Raw genomic sequence first — 15981 nt, forward strand, 5'->3', positions numbered from 1 at the left:
ACACTGGGATGCGCAGTCTGAAGTGGGCAAGGAAGAGTGCCATCCTCACCTTAAACAAGAAGAGCTACCTGTTTTCACATATGGAAATAGAACACATCCTTATTAAATTACTGTATCCTTTCTTGAACTCTAATTAAGTTCTAAACAAGAACAAAAGATCCAGTTAAGAAAAATGACTGGATTTTGAGAATTTTGAGAATTCAGCATAGGGTTCATGGAGTAAATATTTAAAATTTGTGCTTGTTTTAAATGATGGAGTAGGTTTGCAGGTGAAAAGGAAGAATATATGAAATTTTCTGGAAATTATTAAAAATGCCTATGTCCTAGCTAAGAGATTGAGAATTAAAATAGTCAAATTTAAATAGAGACTTGGTTTTGGGCAATGTAGGGCAAAGAGCTTAGAAAGTTTGTTTAGGGTCATTTTATGGATAAAATTAAATTTATAAGGTAAAATTTTATTATACATATGACTGCTTCCTCCTATAATATACAGATTTAAAGGAGCCACTTATATTATAACTAGTTTGTTTGATACTGTTATCAATTCAAATCATTCAAAGGAAGAATCAGGAATTTAAAAAAAATGAGGAGTGAACATACATCTTTTATGTAGCTTTTAGGTAAACAGTGAGGAAGGAAGCAGTTCCTGAATTTCAATATTTTTCTTGGTATCAGGATAATGTTGGGCTCCAGAAAAAAGAAAAAAAAAAACTTCAATGGTGATGACACAGGGCATTAAGCTGCCCTTGGACACCTGCATCCCATATCAGAGTACCTTGGATTAAGTCCCACCTCTGCTTTCTATCCAGCTTCCTGCACCCTGGGAGGCAGCAGATTATGGCTCAAGTACTTGAGTTCCTCCCACTCACATCACAGACTCAGATGGAATTCCTGGCTGCTGGCTTTGGCATGACCCAGCCACAACTGTTGTTGGCATTTGTGGGGAGCATGGGGTGTGGAGGTAAGCCAGCAGATGGAAGAGCTCCCTCTATATGTCTGTCACTCTTTCAAATAAAATAAATGAATAAATAAACTTTAAAAAAAAGAAAACTTGGAACGCCTAAAAGCAAATATCTCAGAAACAAAGTTTCTTCATGATTTTCTCCCACTCTCCTGTCTCTTCTCCCTCATTTTCTCACAGAAAAGTCATAGAAATTAAACTAAAATCTGTCTTCCTCAAGGCAGGTAACAAAATGAGAAACTCTCCCTTCAAAAACTCAGATTAAAAACTTAAAAATAGTATTCTAACTTTCCCTTCTTTTTTGTTAGGGATGGCCATAAAGAAATTCTCTGACCTACCCTGATCCAATAGCAGGTCATAGGGCCCTCATTCCAGAGTGGCCCTGCCCCATACCCAGGAGGAAGGAATGCCATACAGAGACACTAAGAAGAATCTGACCACCATAGTCTTGTTAGGTTTCCCCAATCAGATTGCAACTCTTTTTGTCTAACAGTGTTTTTACACCGATTCTCCTTCATTGAACCCAAGCATAAAATAAGTTCATCTATATCCTTGGGTCTTCAATATGAAGACTCCTATTTCTATAGTTATATTTTTCTCTTAATAGTCTGTCTTCTTTTACAGGAGTAGTGGTTATGACCCTTAATGATAGGTGGAAAAGGGATCACCTTTTTCACACATGAAATAAGAATATTTATAAATCAGTTATTAGATCAGAGAGAAAATATTATTAACCAAAATGAATTAAGTACAAATTTGCCAAGTAAGGCAAAAAGAATAAAAATCAACCACTTATTAAAAACTGCCATTAATAATGCAATTATTTGATGTTACATTACTAATAGTAGATTGATTTGAGGTGCATTTGCATTTATTTATTTATTTAAGATTTATCCATTTATTCGAAAGGCAGAGATACAGAGAAAAGGAAAAAGACAGGAAGTCTTCTATCCTTTGGTTCAATTCCCAGATGGCCTCAAGGGCTGGGGCTGAACTAGGCCAAAGCCAGGAGCCAGGAGGTTTTTCTGGGTCTTTCACGTGAATGCAGGTGATATCGGAGATGACCCCCTAAAATCTATTCATTTGCGATATCACAGGGGCACACGTACTGGGGCCATCCTCCACTGCTTTTCCAGGCACACCAGCAGGGAGCTGGATTGGAAATGGAGCAGCTGGGATTCCAACCGGCGCCCATATGGTATGCTAGCACTGCAGACGGAGACTTGACCTTCTATACCACAGCACTGGAAATGTATTTGTATTTATTTTACAAGTTAATTTATGATTAAAAGGGTCAATTTGTGGAGCAAGGCAATGCAATGAAAAAGATTTTCTACGAAAAATGGGATTTTTCCTTGGTTTCTCTATAGACTCAGTACATGAACTTAGTCATATCATTTTTCCTATATATTCCCTATTGTTTTAAATGTAAAATGTAAATGTTACTTAACCAGTTTCATTGAATCACTTGTAAATTCAAATAAATGGTGAACAAGAAAGGGTCCTGATTTATGTAAAGCACAAGTCAAATAAAATGTGGTATTTTCATTACTTATTTTCTATTGTTATAAATAATATTGTACACGAGTAGACTAGAACAGATAGGAAATAACAACGGGATTGAGAAATTAGCCTAGTTATGATGATATGATTGATATTGTGAATAGCAAGAAGTAAATTAAATTTACTAAATTATGGTTTATTTCTTTCCCATTGTACTAAACTTTGATGTCATTTAGCATTTATATCATAACTACCATGCAAACTCCCTCCAGATATACATGAAGTTGCTTGCAATACAAAGAAAACCGAAATGAAATTGAGTGACAGAGTGGGGGAAAGGAGGTAGATGGAGTCATTATTCATTGAATTAGTAAGGGAAAAATATAAACATAGGGGTGTCATTTTGTATGGTTTGAGTCAAGATTAAGTATGTCTCACCAAGTCCTATTTTCTTTCTGTCCATTACTGCTTTCTATATTATGGCACCATCTTCAGATATATTTTCCCATCATTATGTCAAAACAACTACAATAGATCCCCAGTCATATCTTCTAAGTCCATTGCCAGTGAAAAAGAACACATCTCTCTGCCCCAGCAGTCCATAAATTCCTCATAATGTTTTATTAGCTATGATTGGGTCACATTGACAGCCTCCGAACAAATTACTTTGGCCAGTGGAAGACAGTTTTTTGATTGTTCATACCAGTATAAGACAAGCACCCTGGAATCAATAGCACCATGGCATCTATAGTATGGCATGAATAGCATAGTGATATAGTCGAAGTGCAGAAATTGAATCATTGAAGAAAATCTGGTTCTATTAGGAAAAGAAACAGGAATGGATTAAAAAAGCAGAAATCAGTAAATTCTTATAACCAAAATGTATTAGAAATAAAAATTGGAAATGCTGTTGGAATGCATTTGTATTTTTTAATCATTTTAGAAATATGATTTCACAATCTTAGAAAAACATATTTGTTAAAAAAGAAAGAAAATAGAAAATAGAAAAGAAATAGTTCAGTGACATACCAACGAATGACAATACGCATTGCACAAAGTAAATAGTGGGTTATTCTTAAAAGTTTTGTTTCAAAACTTGTTGATGGTGTTTTCCTTGTCCTTACTATTACCAGGAAACATTAGGCCAATCCATAGGGACAAGTAGAGTGGATTCAACAAAATCTGTACTTCTTTGAACACCACTTTGCTTCTGCCTATAGGCACCTTACCAAAATAGAATGCATTAAGAAGCTCTATAATTTAGTGATAAATATGAAAGTATTTTGATATTTAGTCTTTTGATAAGTTTGGTTTTTTTCTCATAAAACCAAACAAAAACAGTACTAGGAATATTTTTTTAAAGGTTTTTTTTTTTTTTTTTTTTTTTTTTTTTTTTTTTTTGACAGGCAGAGTGGACAGTGAGAGAGAGAGACAGAGAGAAAGGTCTTCCTTTTTGCCATTGATTCACCCTCCAATGGCCGCCGCGGCAGGCGTGGCAGGTGCGCTGAGGCCGGCGCACCGCGCTGATCTGATGCCAGGAGCCAGGTGCTTCTCCTGGTCTCCCATGGGGTGCAGGGCACAACCACTTGGGCCATCCTCCACTGCACTCCCGGGCCACAGCAGAGAGCTGGCCTGGAAGAGGGACAACCGGGACAGAATCCGGTGCCCCGACTGGGACTAGAACCCGGTGTGCCGGCGCCGCAAGGCGGAGGATTAGCCTAGTGAGCCGCGGCGCTGGCCAGTACTAGGAATATTAACTACACTAGGGATATTTACGGAGAAGAGTTGTCTATCTAGGTACCATCAAAGTAGTTTGGAACACAAAATTACTCTCTATATTATAAGTGCTGAAAAAAGAATTTGTGCATGCTCACCTAATTTGGAGAAGACAACACTATGGAATTTGCTGGGGGTTAGTGTAGATAGCTAACAGAAATGTTGAACTGTAAACTGAATATGGATAATTAAAAAAAAAAAAAAACAGAAAACCAGATGGATTATCTTCTATAAATATGGTAATCTACACATGCATATTTAATAACTTAAGAGATCCTAAATTCCTTCAAGTTCTTCCTCTGACATTCAAGTTAATAATTTTAAAAATGTAGGCTTATTTTATATTTGTTGCCCATTTTACTAATAAAAGAAAGGGACATTTAGGCCTTGAAAATGTAGAGGTCTGTTCCCTGGGATTCCTGTGACAGATGGCTAAGAATGGATTCCTCCAAAAAGCTGTTGATGATGTTTTCCCTGTTGTTGCTATTGTCCAGGGAAGATTGTGCCTGTCCAGAGCAGCAGGATAGAGTCAAGTCAACAATATCTTAGCTCTGTTGAGCACCACTTTGATTACCTGTGATATGAGTAGACATTGCTTAACTTTTCTGCCTGGAGGCATCTTATTAAAATAAAATTAATTAAGAAGCTTCAAAATCTAATAATTAAAAATAAAGACATTTTGGTGTGAGTTGGTCTTCTGATGAGTCTTATTTATTTGTTCATTTTTTTTCTAACCTTCATTGGAAAGCCCTGCATTAAAAAGCCTGTAAAACAAGCAGGAGATGTATGTAGGGGGAAGATGAATTTGTTTATTCATCCATTCTGCTGGATATTATTTGAATAAGAAACAAAAGAAAGAGTTAAAGATATCTCAGGATGTCTAAATTGTGGGCTTTAAAATTGCAAGGCCATTATAACTGTGTATAGATATACTCACAAAACTGAATTTGTAAATTAATCTAGCTGGCAAAGGATTTGATCTATGTCAAAGAAATGAGGTTCCAAGCAATTCTGTGTTTTTGACTATCATTTAAGATTTTATGCAAAAGTGTCTTTTAATAAAATATGTGAAATATTTCATATTGTAGCTTACAAATCCAGTCAACCTTTGAAACTATCCATGTCCTTTTACTTTCTTTCTTCAAGTTTCATATGACAATTCTCTCCTGCAATCTTGAGGTACAAAAAATATCATTTCATTAAACATAGAATAAAACTGATTACTTTGTAGTAACCCCATTTTTAAGAAATGTACAAGCCCGTTAATGACAAACAGCCCAATGAAACTTGAACACTGATAGGGTTTCCCTGTTTATTTATTTTTCAAACTGTAATTCTACAGGCAACGATATGCAACAAGTTAAGCATTTTATCTAAAGAATCTAAAGAAAGGACTCAACTCACATCACTGATGTAAAACATGCAATGCAACCTTTTGAATTATGGAACAAATTGGTTTACTTTCTCTTTCCCATCTCAGGAAATACTTCATTGCTATATCAACTATTTAGTTTATAACCCATAGAAAATATAAAGAAGAATTACTATCACTATCTCATCATTGGACTGTTTTAGGTAGTAACAAGTGGCTTTCCCAAGATACTAAAATAGCTGAGAATATTTTCTGCTTGATTTTTTTCTTCTTAAACAATGTTTTCCCCTCCTAAAATGTTTTCATTTATCTTACAAATGTATTTGGAAAATAAAACAAACAATTATCAATAACTCTTAAGTATTTTATTCTTTATTTTCCTTTCTTAGTGTAGTTCCCCCCTTCTGAATTCTGCTTGGTTTTCTGTTAATGTAGATTGTGTCTCTTGATAGGTTTCTATGCTTGGTAAATAATCTTTTAAAGTGAGAAAGAAAATTGTAATTTAAAAAAAATGTATTTAATATATAGCTCCATCTACTTCCAAAAACGGAAGTGTTTTGAGTCAGTGACTTAACATTTGAGAGCCAAAGTGATTCCACAGAGCAGAGGATTACAGTAAAGATAATAGTCATTAGCCACTTCTCAATTTATGAGCCTGTGCTTGATCCTAGTTTAATTGGTACTTCAGAGTGATTAACGGAAATGGAATAAAAGAAAAATATTGGGGAAGTTCCTAGTATGAAAGCCTTTGTAAATAGCATTTCAAATCTAAGAGGAAGAGATAAATAATTATTTTCTGAGGATGGGAAAAGACATTTTACTTTGATTTCTGGTGCTTATGTTGGCTTTTGAAAAATATTTTGGCCAAAATAGTGGCATGGGTAGTTCAATACGGATATAACATTAGACCAATAGTTGTCAAAATGTGATCCATGGACCCTTGGGTCTATTTAAAACCTATTAAGATGATGCACAATATCAAGATTTTTTATAATAAAACTAAGATAGTGTGTTTACTTTTTCACTGTTGATAGTTTTATAGAAATTATGATAGGTAAAATTTCTGGTGCTTTAGAATGAATCAATGCAACAGTAGTCAATTATATTAGTAATCATTTTGTTAATGACCATAACACAAATATCTAGGCTTAATTTCTAATATGTAAATAGTAATAGGTAACTTATATATAAGCAAAGGTTCTATTTTTTATTTCTCATCAAATGTATTTGGAGCATATTATGATCAATTCTCAGTAATCCTTAATTATGTTGTTTTCTGTTTTCCTTTCTTGGTGTGCTGCTCCCCTTCTGAAACCTGCCTGGTTTTTTGGACTGTGGTCCTAAAATTAAAAAAAAAAAAAAATTGAAAACTGCTACTTTAAACCATAGGGATTCATGTATAGAAATTCTGGAAGCTGGCGCCGCCGCTCACTAGGCTAATCCTCTGCCTTGCGGCGCTGGCACACCGGGTTCTAGTCCTGGTCGGGGCACCGGATTCTGTCCTGGTTGCCCCTCTTCCAGGCCAGCTCTCTGCTGTAGCCCGGGAAGGCAGTGGAGGATGGCCCAAGTCCTTGGGCCCTGCACCCCATGGGAGACCAGGAGAAGCACCTGGTTCCTGGCTTTGGATCAGTGCGATGCGCTGGCCGCAGCACACCGGCCGCAGCACGCCAGCTGCGGCGGCCATTGGGGGCTGAACCAACGGCAAAGGAAGACCTTTCTCTCTGTCTCTCTCTCACTGTCCACTCTGCCTGTCAAAAAACAAAACAACAACAACAAAAAAATCTGGAAGTTTTTCCTGAGTGTTTAATGAATGATCCCATTTTCATTTCTAGTAGAAGCAAATATGCCATGTAGTTATAAAAACATAATGACAGTATTATAAAATTCCTCTGTAAATATATTTACATCAGGAATTATAATGGGTCAGTTTTTAAATGCCTTAAGTAAATAATAGTACTCATGAAAGATAAATATCTAACTAAATAATTTTGATTAGGAAACTTTTCTGATTAAAAAGGTGAAACATACTTAGAATAAATTCAGATATTTCATATATGGAATAACAAAAACTCACACTAATATAATTTCATCCTCTATCAAATCAAAAGCCCTAAATTGGATAAGATAATGGTCAATATAATGAGTGTCCTTGCCAGCTTGTTTGCTTGGTTTCTCTATCTATCTATCTATCTATCTATCGATACACATAATTCTAGAACCATTACCCAGCCATTGCTATTTTTAAAAATGTTCTTTCTTTCCCTTTCCTTTGTATTCGTATGTTCCAGAAATGTGGGCCATTTTCTCTGTTAGCTTCACTACAAATTGCTGTTCTGCTGTACCAGTTCTGAAAGTTTTTTAAAAGATTTATTTGTTTATTTATTTGAAAGGCATAAATACAGAGAGGCAGAGAGAGAGATTTTTCTTCTGCTGATTCACTCCCCAAATGGCTGCAACAGCCAGAGCTGGGCCAGGCTGAAGCCAGGGTCCTGGAGCTTCATCCTGGTCTCCCATGTGGATGCAGGGCCCAAGTACTTGGGCCATCCTCCTCTGCTTTCCCAGATGCATTAGCAGGAAGCTGGATTGAAAGTGTAGCAGCCAGGTCTTGAACTGGCACCCATATGATTTGCTGGCATCACAGGTCATGGCTTAAGCCCCTGTGTCACAACACCAGCCTCAAGTTATTGATCTTCATCCATAGTATGGTCAATTTAAAGTGGTGTTTTTAACTGTCTGCCTATGGGTGAATGAACTGTGTATGCATTCTGAAAGTTACATTCTCACTTTAGCTGCATCACAGCGGACATGTTAACTAGAGATCAGTGTTCTTCAATGATGCTTTCTATTCCTTCTAATGCTAAATTTCATAGAGAATGCAAAATGCTCAAGACATGTTACCAGGTAAGCTACTTGTCATTTTAATTAGTCAATCATCGCAATAATTCTTCTCAGTAGGTATAGATAGTACTATTTATAAATGAGATTGATAACACCCAAGGAGGTACAGTTCCAAATATGCTCAAATATGAAATTATCCCTCAGGAAAGGAATAACTTTACGCTGAGTCTGTGGAAAAGTTAAAACTTAATGTAGGTTATGAAGTTTGGTAATTAAGTGTACTGAAGCAAACTGACAATCAACAGATAAACAGAAGAAAAGATACACAAATTTATTCGATGTGTACATGTGCATAGGAGCCGTACAAAACATGAAAATCATTGAATGGCCAAATGGTTGAGACTTAAATAATTGTTTCATGGACTTAGGGAAAATGGTGAGTTTTAGGCACTTTTAAAGGGAAACTAAATGATTTTAGGGAAAATAAATGGGCTCACAGAACAGATAATAGTTTGTAAATGATTCTTTCTGGAAACTCATTGGGACAGAAGAACAGATAATAGCTTATGAGAAAGTCTAGCTTCAGTCTTCCTGAGATATAAATTTAATCTTCCCTGGCTAATGTGATTTCAGGCCAGGAAAGGAAGGCCATTATCTTTCTTCTGGAGAAGCTTCAGATTAAGGAACTTCAGAGAGAGAAAGAGGGAGTTTTATCTTGTGTTTGGTGGAAGAAACAGAAGACATTTAGAGACCTCTGTTCTAAGACAGCTTCTAGGCCCTTGCATTCACTTTAATTCAAAGTGCTCAGCAGATCAAAGTATAAAAATCTGTGGCAGCATTTTCCGAGACCCAACAATTCATTCAATATTGGTCAAAATTCTGAATTTCTATAAATTAGTTCATTTCATATTAAAAAAAAAAGGAGAAAGATACCAAAATTTGAGACAACCTCTATTGTAGCTGGTGTTAAATGTTTATAGATGCATGATTGTTTTAAATTTTTTTAAAAGCCAAGAAACTAACATGAATTTAGTATTTAATTTATATCCTTAGGATATAATCTTATAACTCCATATACTGGGGGTGTTTAAAATAAGATTTTTGAAGATCATTTTAAAACACAAATAACAAATCAGTAGGACCACAGCTATTCCTGTAAGACAAGTAAAAAAAAATAAATTGTGCCAGAGTTATACAAATGAAACCTCAGATTTTTAAGTAAAATTTCCTTCAACAGTATTTTCAGAAATTCAAAATGTGAAGTAACTCAACTAGCTCTGGAATGTAGTGTTTGATGATCTTAAAAATCTATTATAAGATATTAATATCTAAAATGATACAGAGACATAAATAAAATTTTTGTGAAGAATTTGAAAGTATTTTTAATCCTAAGTTAATTCATTATCTGATTTAACAAATGTTTTAGACTTAAAACTAAAGGTAGTCATTTGGTCTGGCAGCTAAGAAACCTTGTTGGACACCTGCCTGCCAAATTGGCATGACTGGCTTCAAGTCCTAGCTCTGCTGTCAGTTCCGGGTTCCTACCAATGCAGACCCTGGGAAGCATCAAAAGATGGTTCATATAGTTGGGTCTCTGTCACCCACTTGGGAGACAGGATTGAATTCCTGGCTCTTGCCTTTGTAATGGCCTGGCCCCATCTGATGCAGGTATTTAGTGAGGGAAGGAGTAGACTGGGGATCACTTTGTACATCTTATTTCTGCCTTTCAAATAAATTAAACATTTTGAAAATTGTAATTAAATTTTTAAATGAAATTAGTAAATATGTGATTCTTAGCTTAGGATTTTGAAACTCCTTTTGCATCTTCTCATTTTAAACTTAAAACTTTTTTGTATTTGATCAATTATAGCTACAATTCTAATGATAAATGGCTAGAAAATGACAGAGAAGTTAATTTATGTCTGTTTGGATTCAAGGCATATTCTATACTCTTTAAGTCATGTTATTAAAGCTTTAAGTAATTACCTAAGAACATAGGATTATTTGAAGGCAATTAATGGTTACTGAGGTATGTGACAGAGACTTAATGATAGATGTAAAATTTTACTGAGAACTTAGTAGATAGAATATTTACTGGCAGCAAAGGTATTGCAATCTGAGTGAACATAAAAAAAATACAGTCATTTTATTCCTAAAACTTTCTGTGTTTCACTGGACTAAGAATAGTTCTGATATTTACCACCAAAACTATCTTAATAAATTAAGAGTTTAAAGCCAAGTACCATGGAAAACATATTGGGATACGGTCTCATTCAATTAAAATTTTAAAAGAGATGGGGAAGACACCAAGGAAGATTTTATGCTGTGTCTATTTGATCTTGAAAGGCATGCACAATATACAAATGCAAAAATGAGATAGGAAAATACAACAATGTGAATATAAGGGTATGGATGTGAAGAATTGTGTGTGTGTGTGTGTGTGTAAGAAACATGAGAAATATGAATGATCACACTCAACCCAATTAACAACCCAACTGACTAGCAATTAAGGAAGGCATGACTTTGCCATTGTTAGTGCTTTGGAGTTTTCTTCTATTGAGTTTTCCTTGAACATTTTTGAATAGTAAGTACATGGATGCCAAGATATGGGGAGTCACCAAAAATTCAAGAACAAAAATCATTGTGTGTGTGCATGTATGTGTGTGTGTGTGTGTCTAAAGTGAGAGAGACATACTTTTAATATATGTAACATTTTATTATTTTATTTTATCTGAAATTTTATTCATAGAGATAGACAGATATCTAGCTCTTGCTGGTTAATTCACCAAAATCTCATAAGAGCAGGGGTTAGGCCAGGCTGAAGCCAGACAGCCAGAACTCAATCCAGGTTTCCCACATGTGTGGTAGGGACCCAACTACTTGAAGCATCACCTGATGCCTCTCAGGATAGGCATTAACAGAAAGATGGATCAGAAGTGGAGCTAGGACTCAAACTCAGGCACTTGGGTATGGAATGTGGGTGTCCAAAAAGACATCTGAACCACTAAACCAAATTCCTACCTCAAATATCTATAATATGTTACCCATTAGGGAATAATAAATGCTTTTCCATAACTAATTTGATACAATTGGACCTCACATATGACTAGTAAAATTATAATCTAGCTCTTATGTCTCTGTCTATCCAGTGTTCACAAATAAAGTTTTTTAACTTGATGTCAGAACTGATAGATACTTTGTCATATTCTATGACACTTGACTTATATTCAAGAAAACAAGGATAAAATGATGTATGGAATGGTCTTTTCCCCTCCTAACTCACTTTAAGTAGAATTAAGTAGTACTTGATATAACTCTGAAAATAGTTCCTTACGGAAGCTTCAACCAGATTGTGTGCTCCACTGCATCCTCTGTCTAGCCTCTATAACTTTTTTGAAATTATAAATAAAAATAAATCTATATTTTCATTTGAAATAGAAAAAAAGTATTTGCTATTTCAGCTGGAAAATCACGTTATTTTCGTTACTGATAAAGTTAGTGTTTAGAAGTATATTTAAAATGGTATCAACTCAATATGATTTATGCTAATTCATGTAAAATACTAATTTCCTTCTGTTTCACTTGAAATTGCTGATTTCTTGTTTCACATGTTGCTTGTGTAGCATAACAATTTAGTTAGAGAGAGCTATGTCATACATTGCATAATACTCAGAGATAGGAGCATATTAGTTGCTCAATAAATGTTTGTACTGAAAAACACTTAAATGATGAAGTTCAAATTTTAAAGTTACTAAAAACATAAAGAAATAAGGGGCAATTTTTGATCAGCAATTTTATGTCTACTGAATTGGATGGCTTAATGGCTGTATTCCAGATGCCTAGGACTGCTCCAATCATTGCATCCAGATAAAATCAATATTGAACACCCAGAGAAACCACACATATTGCATCTTGAAAATAATTGATAGTTAATGCTTTTCTGAAATTTGAGGCTAATAGTCAATGTATTTTCAATGTGTTATTATAACTATTTTCTTCACTGTAACAAAAAAAAATGAACCCTTGTTTTCTAGGCATCGTTATGTCATGAATAGAACAATGCAAAAGAGGGGGAGGGGATCTATTCACTATTCCACAACCAAAAGACAAATGACAGATATCTGTCATCTCTAGCTGTACCTCAACAGACCTTTGCTTACAACTGTGACTGAATAGATTCATTTAAGTTTGCATAACTGTCCTTGCCCTTGTTCATTTATTTATATGTATGTTAACAAATAAGCAAATATTTGAAAAGTAATAAGCAAGAGAGTAGAGTGAAGGCAGAACTAACTTATATTTACTAGCTAGATTTTCATAGAGAACTCTCAATATTTATCAAGAACCCAACTCAATTTTGTTATCCCTCTGAATTCTGCTGCCTAAAAATCATGAGGAATATGGTGACAGATGTTTGGAGCACAGGCATGACCTTCATCATAGCTGGTGCTGAGGCTCCCAGAGAGAGATCAGAGAGGCTGCTCTGGGCGGGTGGCCAGGCAGAATAAACAAAAGGAAAGGTTCACAGCTCCTAGATTTTTCCTCTCTGGCTCTCAGAGAGAAGACACAAATTTCCATCTGTCTTTCACAGCATTATGAAGAACAACATTCACCAATGATTTTGCTACTGATACAGAAGTGTAGATATTTAAGCAGTCTTCAAATAAGCAGAGAAAAGGGAGATAAATTTGTAGTTTTTTAAAATCTAAAAACTGGAAGGAATACCAGGAAAATATAATTTATAGATTTTATGGCTAGTACTTCCCACATACCAGAATGCATAAAATCATAAATTTAGTCAACTACTTTTCATATTTTAGGGCATTCATTTCTTTTGGATATTTATCTTACTTTCAGTATATTTGATCTTTTAAGTTTGAAAGCATTTTTTTAGATACAAGAGCACTTCAACAAGTTCATGGAAAAATGAAATTAAAAAAGGTTTTTTTGACAAAAACATTTTTGAAATCCATGCATAGATTTTTCTGCAAGATATATTTTCCAAGATCTTTTTGAAGGCCCTTTGTATTACTTTAGTGAAGTAAAAAGTACATGTAAAAGTAAAAAGTGCATGGCACTTTGATTTTCAATGTGAGTCAGTTACTTATGAAGCACAAAACTAAGACACTTGCTCTCTATGCCTCAGATTCCTCAAATGAAAGGTAGAGACGATAATAGTAATACCTGAAGTTGTTGTGTGACTTGAACGGCTCAATGCGTATAAAGCATTTAAAACTTCAGCACTGTGACATCATACTCAATAATTGAATATTTTTAAGTTCCATCACAGTTAAATCAGCTATTTCCCCCAATTAATGGATAGGAACCCAAGGTGCATGGATTTTGATAAACTGCTAAGTACAGAGTAGTCAGTGTCAAGGTCAGAGGTGCTCTTTGCATAATATTACATTTGAGTTCACACACATGTTAACTAATGACTGTCCAAATCACATTGACTTCTTCTTTCTAAGAACATCTACTCTTATTTTTCACCATTTCTTTTGTGCATTTTCATTTCTATTTAGTGAACAGATTGTAAGCTCTGTAGGATGAGAATTATTTTTATATTTCTACTACATACATCACAGTCCTTGCAATGATCCTATAAGAGAAAAATTGCAGCAGACAATTGTTTAAAATGGAAAAGGAAGACTGTGTTCAAGACTGTTATAGTAGGGGTCAAGACTTGCAAAAGAAGAGAAAAATTAAACTCAATTCCCCTAAAATAAAATTGGGAGGGTTTTTAAAATTCCAGTAACCACCCCATTTGCTAGATTTACCAACCCATTTCAACCCTAACTTTTCCTACTATTTCTCTTATTCTCACTGTATATTGGCTTTCAGCATTTTTTCTTTTTTATCAATAATACAGAAATTTTCAAAAGGAACTCTGATATTCAAAACTCTCATGCTACCTATGACTGGCTGCTACCCCTTCAGAGCAAAGGCACAGAGAAAGATGGATGTATACTTGTACTCTAAAATCATATCATGAAACCCCTTGGTTAATTAGGTCTGTAATGCTCCCTTCTGTAATCAAGACCAGAATTATATGCTCATTTCCTCTCTTGTAGTGTCACCCCCCCAAAAAAAATCTTTACAGAAAATGTGGCAGCTCCAGATGGTGACTTTCCATCAATTAAGAGAACAGATGATTTTAGTTAACCCTTGGAAATCTTACTGTCAGTCATTTCTTCTCTTCTTTTAATCTATATAGTCTGTAAAAGATCTTAATATATTATTACTAATAAGTAACTTATATAGAGATATTTACTACATACTTTGTATAAGGATCTTTTTAAAAAATATAAACTTAGCCAAAATGTAAAATTAGCATCAAGGCATTTTTATAATAAACATTTGAAAGAAAAATTATAATCTGTATACTTCAGAGTTATTTGTCTCTTGTAGAAGCAATTCTAACCTAGAGATTCCCCAGTCATTACCAGGCTAGTGATTCTCCTGTCACCATTACCTTCCACTTGATGTCTCTATCCCTTCTCTTGAGCCCTAGATACCATGCAGATTGAAACATTTTAAATGCCTGTCTGAATAACTAATTTCTTGTTTTATGTGTGTTCCTTAGTTATTTTGTGAACATCTTAATGCTCTTGCATACTTCCACCAGATAATGGGCAGACAGCACACACACTAAAAGGCAATACACTTGACTCCTTGTCAGTCATAGTACTAAAAAATCTATCTCCCCCTGGACAAGAGATTGGAAATGATTCATTAAACTCATTGACTTACAATGAACTCTTTTTGACTTCCCTACGTATCCCATTCTGCCACAAAAATATTAATTGAACCAACACAAACTGTAGCAATGAAAAGTGTAACTAAGTTTTTTTTTTAGATTCTGAAAAATTAATTTAGTGATGATCTCATGCTTTTTGTGCTGACAAAGGACTGCTTTAACTTTTCTGCTTCTCTCAGCTTGCCCAAGCTGTAGACAGGCTTCTTCCTTCTTACAATCCTCTGACCTCTATTTTCTTAGAGAATTTACTCTAAAAACTTGACATCATAACTTATTCCTCTGCCCCTTTGAGATGTAAACCTTGCACAAGGAGTGTCATTTCTTAAGGCTTTTCAACCATCCTTTTGAAATTTAATCACCCAAAAAAGACAAAGCCCTTTTGTCTCCATCTCTGTAGAAGGGCAGGTACCTGACTACAAAAAGCAACAATTAGCAAACATACATGGTCTAAAGATGCTGATATACTACCTGATTTACACACATGGTCTCAAGAAAGTGATTTCTACCTGATACACTCCAATACTTTTTATTCATTTCACTCCAGTGTTTAATTTTTTTTTTTTTGACAGGCAGAGTGGACAGTGAGAGAGAGAGACAGAGAGAAAGGTCTTCCTTTTGCCATTGGTTCACCCTCCAATGGCCGCCGCGGCCAGCGCGCTGCGGCCGGCGCACCGCGCTGATCCGATGGCAGGAGCCAGGAGTCAGGTGCTTTTCCTGGTCTCCCATGGGGTGCAGGGCCCAAGCACCTGGGCCATCCTCCACTGCACTCCC

At 35.2% G+C, this 15981-nt stretch overlaps 1 protein-coding gene across 4 annotated transcripts in view; it reads left to right on the top strand.

The window, feature by feature from the left end:
- RIT2 (Ras like without CAAX 2) overlaps positions 1 to 15981 on the top strand; it is a 349849-nt gene that overhangs the window by 307871 nt on the left and 25997 nt on the right.

The sequence above is a fragment of the Oryctolagus cuniculus genome, chromosome 10 (assembly GCF_964237555.1).
Source record: "Oryctolagus cuniculus chromosome 10, mOryCun1.1, whole genome shotgun sequence".
Classification (NCBI taxonomy): Eukaryota; Metazoa; Chordata; class Mammalia; order Lagomorpha; family Leporidae; genus Oryctolagus; species Oryctolagus cuniculus.